The sequence below is a fragment of the Amblyomma maculatum genome, chromosome 1, assembly GCF_055883805.1.
Source record: "Amblyomma maculatum isolate TAMU_Amacu chromosome 1, ASM5588380v1, whole genome shotgun sequence".
Classification (NCBI taxonomy): Eukaryota; Metazoa; Arthropoda; class Arachnida; order Ixodida; family Ixodidae; genus Amblyomma; species Amblyomma maculatum.
This window is the reverse complement of record NC_139344.1, coordinates 54,356,773-54,363,997: the sequence shown is the minus strand read 5'-3', so window position 1 is coordinate 54,363,997 and position 7,225 is coordinate 54,356,773.

Genomic DNA, 7,225 nt, shown 5'->3' with positions numbered 1-7,225 from the left:
TGTTTGGCCGCATGCTACCCGGAGCGCTTAATTTCGAACTTGTCCACTGACTGCCCGCCACGTCCGACGAGCTGGCTACCTGCCTGCCCGGTAAAAAGGCAGATGAGCGCGTCCCGTGACGCAAAGGGCCCGCTTTGCAAGTGTGTGTGTGTGTGTGGGGGGGGGGGGGGGGCGGCGACGATCGACGCTTTTGAAACTCGCATTCAGGGGCGAGCTCACGAGCGCGGAGCATGACCACGTGTCCGAAGATTGAACTGCCTCACTTGCGCAACCGAGCAAGGGAGGGCAGGGAGAGGAGGGGTAAGGTGGGCGCCGCGTCCATCACCTCACGAAGTGGCTGGAAGCCACCGTTTAGGGCTGAATTATGTTCCAACGTTATCGCTGTTGTAGTGGCTCGCCATTGCGCAGACGATCGTGTTTACACTGCGCCTATTGCGAAGCCATGCAGGCACAGAAGCCGTGTTGTGTTGCGCATCTGCTGCCATAAGTCTGTGCAGCGTGATTTTGGCGAACAAAGTAATAGCCTCCTCAGACTGAGAGTTGGGGTCCATATATATATGTGTGTTCCATACAGGGTGAAAAGGTGGAAATTAAATTGAATCCTTTCGTGAATATTATACCCCATACGGTTTTGACCCTGACGAGTCGGCTTTGTTGGTTTGTGTGGTGGGCATGAGGCAGCTTGATCGCCAGCTTTTTCTGCGTAGCGAATACATTCGGATGTCAGACGTGGCGGCGCTCTTCGATCCATTTCTTGTTTTTGTGCTCCGGCCACGTATACCTACTGATTGCTCGTGTTCAAGCGAGCAAAACGAACAACACGTGGTCTCGTTTTCACGCGTCGACCGTTATGCTGGGGGAAGGAACATGTGCTTACTATCTCGTATGTTCTTTGTCACCTCTGTGGCTCACTGTTTGCTCTATTCAGTGTTTATACAGAGCGCCGGTTTTGAAGGCTACTTCCGTCAAGTTGTATCCTAAACTGCGCGAACCAAGTAAACTTCATGCCGTGATTAAACCTAAGGGGCGCTGCGACGCGTTCCCGCACCCGACGATATCACTCTTCTTTTTCTCAGCATCGATTCTTGTCGCGAACAATGAGCGCTCTATAAATCAAAGCGCGTTTTTCTCTTCGTTCCGCGCGCAATTACGCGCCTAGTGCGGTTGATGCGCGGACGCTTATCGCGCCCAAACAGCAGACCATTATTTTGGCTGGAGAATCACTTCGCGTAAAATCGGCACCGCGCCGACAGATAATCGCCGCGCATGTACCAACGTACAATTACGCTCCGCGAACCATTTGAAACACGATCGCCGCCGGAGACCTGCGGTATCAACTCGAAAGAGTCGCGCGCTGCTCTCTCATGAAAGGCAAATTGGCAGAGGGGTGCCGTCCCATGATGGCGTAGCGATTGCATCTCGCGCGATCAGGGCGGAAGATATCGCACAGTGTATCCGCTGTAGCTCGACCGCGACTGTTCCCGAACGTATACTCACCGGCGTGCAGGCAGGGGGGCCCCAGTTGCGGACTGCTAACGTGCGGGCATATGCGCGCCTGTGTAATGTCAGCGCGCATATACTGCTCGACACGCTTGGAAACTTGAAAGTCGCGGACCGCGGGTCAAACACAGATACTTCGCTGCCTTTGCAGAGAATGTGAACAGAACTTGGTTAGTGAGGCAGCAGAGTTTCGAAGCGGCTTTCAGTGGAAGCCTCGAGATTTAATATATATATATATATATATATATATATATATATCCTACACCTTACCGACTATAATAAAACGAAACAACGCGCACTGACCATGATATCCCTTCCTCAGTCGGTAAACACTTATTCGATTGCGACACATTGCGACGCACGTTAAAATTTTAATCTTACAACTTTCATTGAAACTCACCAAATTTCACACTACGGCATCTAGTATACCTAGTATTCCGATTCCCACACTAGGATATATTTCTACGCGTGGGCTTTGGAAGCAGTTCACAGGCAGAATGTGGACAGCGATGTTTCTTTACACTGCGCCAACCGCATTCTGATAGGAGCATTCCAGCACTCCTCAACTCTACTGCCACCAAGGGAGGAAAGAGATCCCCTGAAGGCGAGGATCGCTCAACTTCAATCCTTTGTAGCTGCTCCACCGGTCCGTATACAAATCGTGCAGTACAATTAAGTCCAACTCATCCATGGTGTTCCACAGACGTGTAGAAGGCTCTTTTGAACAGGAAGAAAAGAAGCCACTTCTACTATCAGACAAAAATAAAATCTGAGAAAGAATGGAAAGAGAATGGAAGAAGAGAAAGGGGAACAATAGGGGGCAGGAGCTTTAGCAGTCAGAATACACGAGATTTCTCCCTGTTGACCAGGTATTGTCCAATATGCTCTGGCATTCTTTAGCATTTGTTCAGCGACGTTTCGAGCTCGTGAACGATATCTCTCTCTAGTGCAACGTCGAGTGGTTCCGGGGACGCCGCCCAGCAACACACCTGTAGCGCCTCGAGCCTGAAAAAGTATAAAGCGTACAGCACAAAGGAAAGAGACAAGTGCGGTGCGAGGGAGGGACGGGATGGGCGCATTCAAAACCAGGCGGCGGAAAAACGCCGTACACTGCCCTCCCGGCGCGATCCCGAAAGAGGTGTGTGCGTGCGCGCGCGCGCGCTATTTTCTCTGGCGGCGGGCCCAAAGCCGGGTAGCCTGTTGACCGAAGCTCCTGGGCAATCGTTCATCGCGGCTCGATGCGCCCATTCTCTGCGCCGAGAGTGGCCCGTAACGCAGCGGCGGACGCGTGATGCAAGCCCCGCTAGCGCTCAGAATGGGCCTCCCTCTCTTCTCCTCCCGAGCCAGAGTGGCCCGGTGCGTGTAGCTCACGCTTCGCTCCCGGCGTGGATGAGAAGCGGCTAGGCAGAGCCGCCGCTGCTGTTGCTGCTGCTGTTGCGGCCGGGGTGGAAGTAGTGGAGGGCAGATACCTCTCCCACAAGCGCGCCCACCACTCCCAGTCTCCCAGGACCAACGGCTCAGCGGGGGCCGAGCACAGGGCTGCCCGACGTCGCCACGCGGGCTGCAGCGGCCGGCCCCAGCCTTATATGACGCCGCAGCCGCATGCAAAACTCGTCGACCGAATTGCGTGTCTCGTCGCGTCCCACGCGCTTTGTGTCGGAGAGTCGCGAACGCTGAAGAGGTTGCGCGGGTTCTGGGGAGCCGGTATTGCTTCGGACCGATCGCTCCTTTCTTTATGCACTGCATCTCTGTCCGCTCCCTTTCACACACGCGTCGGTGCGCTGAAATCCGCTGGCATTTGGGCTGATCGTGCTATATCGGACAGCGAGGTACGCAGATAAACTTGGCGGTTGAGACACGAACGTTATTATCCTTGTTTGCTTTTGCATCTTCTTTTTTCGCAAAGACCGAAGATCGTAGTGTCAAAAATGTAGGGATATATATATATTTTTTTTCCATCGGCGCGTAGGATATTAGAGCAAATGGTGTTATGTGCGCTGGAGCGAGGTGAGCTTCATCCTGTTGCGGCCGATAGGCGTAAGCGCTTCAGTTCCTTGGAACAGTTCCACGTAACTGCAGGGTGTGCCTGTTAGCCTCACAGTCGCTGGAAGCCAGAAAGAGAACGCGTTTTAATGGAAAGCAATGTTGTTGTTTTTTCACAGCTTATTGCATTGCCAGAAAAACTTGGCGAGCACTTTTTTTTTTTTTTTTCCTAACGGAAGTTGTTTATGCGCGCAATTCTTTTTCTCGCCTATCGCAAGAGTGCACCATAACAATGAACATAGCTGTAGATCCTCCCTAAGTAGGCTTGTAGGCTCCTGCTGTTAATTGCCAAAAATCGCCCAATTCGCTTTTATTACAGCTTCAGCTACTCGGTGCCAGCGCAGGGCAAACTTTAGAGGCAATATTTTGCTATGTCTTAGAAGGAACTAATTCGCATCAAATGTATATGACAGCATCTTACATTTCAATATTCAAGTTTCCTCAGAATCATAAGCAATGTAAGTACAAGAAATGTGAACTCGAATCCTGTTCGCCCTTTCAATGTCCCTACATACCTCAGGGGATCCACGGGTATAAATTTTCGACTACACCTTGCACTGATATTGTTTCTAAAGGAAAACGCATTTGTTTTTCTTTTTCCTTTGTTTAGAAGCATAATAGGTTGCTCAGACTTACAGCCTCGCAGAATCCCAGTGACAATCAGAGTTATTAGGGGGAAGGACACCACTGTGATTCGATACCATACGTTGAAAGTCCTCTGTGAACTCGCGCTCTTTTCACCTGGAAGGTATTAGCCGAGACTAATATGGAGGGGGAAAGAGGGGGGGGGGGGGGGGGGCAGCGATGGTCTCGAAGTGCCTGCACGGAATACGCCTGCAAACAGTTTGTCTCGGGTATTTTCGTATCTCGCGCTGCACACAGCGGCGTATTGCTGCATGCAAATCGCTGCGCGTCCCGGGGTCATTCTAATTCCTGGCTTTCCAGCCTATCAACCTTGTTCAAGTAACATTCTACCAAGCCTCTTCCCCCTCTACTGTGCTGTCGGAAATCAGTGGGGTTCACGAGGACGGTTCGGCACAGCCAGCCTTAACCCCAGATTTTCTTCGTAGAGAACTATGTCGCACCATTATGGTAGCCGCAATGCGAAGTTTTCTTCTTAAGCTGCACTTCACTTCTTATGGAGTAATAAGCGCGGAAAATGAAACCTCTATATTCACAGTTTCACCGAGGATCTTATTTTGCACAATCGTAAAAAGGAGTAACTCGATTATATATCTTCCACAACCACCTGCAGCCCTCAGGGTTTGCTCTATGCCACCGACCCCCCTGTAACACCCAAGGGTTTCTCCGACGCCAACTATGACGCTATTACCGCCGACCGCTTGGGGTACCCACCGCTGGTGCTTCCTAATTAATACGATGTTAGCCAGTCGAGCTTTTCAATCAAATGATATAGCTACATTTTTGATGCATGCAGCTACAGCTTCAATTTTCGACGCCATAACTAACTGGCTTATTTTAGATCAACTTATAGGCGGCCGACATTAAAAGTTCATTTTGACATCCCCACTATGCGAAGTTGTTGCTCAAGTTTGCACCAATGGTTGCAAACTAGAACGGATGCGATCGCCAACAAATATGTTGACTCGTTCCTCAAAGCATGGGCGTTATATAAGCCTCGCACCTTATATCTTCACAATGCGGACAGAAGGCGAAAAGTCCGTTTCGAACTGCTGATGCTCACAAGGAGAGACACATAGCGACTCCAAAAACGCGGAGCTTCTAAATTCGGCGCTCTTCTTGTCAATGCGATCGACGTATGGTAACAACATATAAGGCAAGGGTAGAAAAGGTTTTCGGCAAGGCTTTCGGGAAAGCTAGACTGACGGTTTTCGTTCGATCGTTTTCCGATTCGTGTTCCGACTAAGCGGCAGAAGACTGCAGCTTGGATGACTTCGGAAAAAGCCCAAGGAGATATCTACAACTTGCATGGGATTTGGCACCTGGCGAAAGACGTCAGGTTGTATTGGAGCGCACATCTGGCTTTGTTCTCGGTTGATGTTCGACGTCAAAGCTCGCAGAGAGCGCACGTCACCAAAGATTTACGCTCAAAGCAAAGGCGTGAAAGGGGAACATGTTACCTCACTTGACGCCCGATTCTTCTGGCACAGGAGACACACACGTATGCGCAAGCACGTAAGAAATAATATATGCGTGCGTGTGCTGCAAAATTTTGCATCCCAGATTGTGTGTGTGCGCGCGTGCGTGCTTGCGTGCTTGCGTGTGTGTGTGTGTGCTGTAAAATTTTGCATCCCAGATTGTGTGTGTGCGCGCGTGCATGTGCGTGCGTGTGTGTGTGCGCGTGTGTGTGTGTGTGTGTGTGTGCGTGCGTGCATGTTTGTGTGTGAGAGAGAGAGCGCTTTCGTATCATCAGTAGAGTGCATTTCGTGTGAGCTAGCGCACGTTTGTCGTAACGTTGGTGCCGCTTTGATTAGTTCCTTTTTCATTTGACTATTCTTTAAATTGCCTCGCTTAAATTGGGGAGAACATGAATCAACTGCATACTTATTAATGCACTCCCAAGTTCGCCTTTCGGCGTAAATGAAGGTAAAGCGTAATTATAACTTCACGGCGTTCAGGACCAAAAGTGGTGTTTGTCATGGTACATGTCGCAAACATTATCGGAAAATATGCCAAAGGATAGAGGCAAAGAAAATTGTCGGAAGTGGACGCAGCGCACAAAATGCGTCCATTAGTGTGTCACAAAGCAGTGGCGCAGAATAATCGTTGACTCCTTTATGAAATTATTATTACTATTGAGCTACGTGGATGCTTTTGAACTACCGAAAGGCAGATTCAATGGTGCTGTTTGGCTTAGCCAGACAACACGTTGAGCACGTGCCTACTCGACTTCCATGGAACGTAAGTGGCCAGTACCTGTGGACCGAATGGAATGCATACCCACTTGGCATCTGTGGTTCAAGCAAAACGCAATACGACGGAATTTTGCTGAGTTGAATTCTGCCTAGTTGGAGGCTGTATTGGTGGGTCCGTTCGCCGCCAAGGTTATGCGTCCCAGCAAGATGTTTGCAAAGAAATAAACGCATAAGTGCATAGACGCGTAAAACGTGTGTGCAAGAACTCGAATATACGGCAACGCCATGCACTCGAAAGCAGAGATGTGTGCAGTGCACGTTGGCTTACGATCGCTGAAGGAAATTGAGCAGGCGCTATGATGAGGCGACGGGAGAAATATACGAAGCAAGGAGGTCACCCGAACATTCACCACTCGCCGCCTATGTATAGCCGCAGGACCATCGTTTTCGGTTTACATGATACATTGAGATTACACAAAGAACCAGGTGCTATCTATGTGAAGCTGTCATTGCTATTGTTCTGGGTGGGGCCTGCGGCCTTGGAAGTTGTGATTAAAACTTTTTCTGCTGTGCACCCTCATCCTATGTACGCATTAGGTATAAATAAACAGTATTATTATTATATCTTGGTTCTATAGTATGAGTGGGGGGGGGGGGGGGGGGCAGCTGTTTACGTAGGCCCGTAGTGAGATTTATTTATTTATTTATTTATTTATTTATTTATTTATTTATTTATTTATTTATTTATTTATTTATTTATTTATTTATTTAAGAGCAGCCATCTCTATTTGGAATGCGTGACAGCCTGTTAGCGCTAAGTACAGCTTAAGAGTTCGATATAGCCA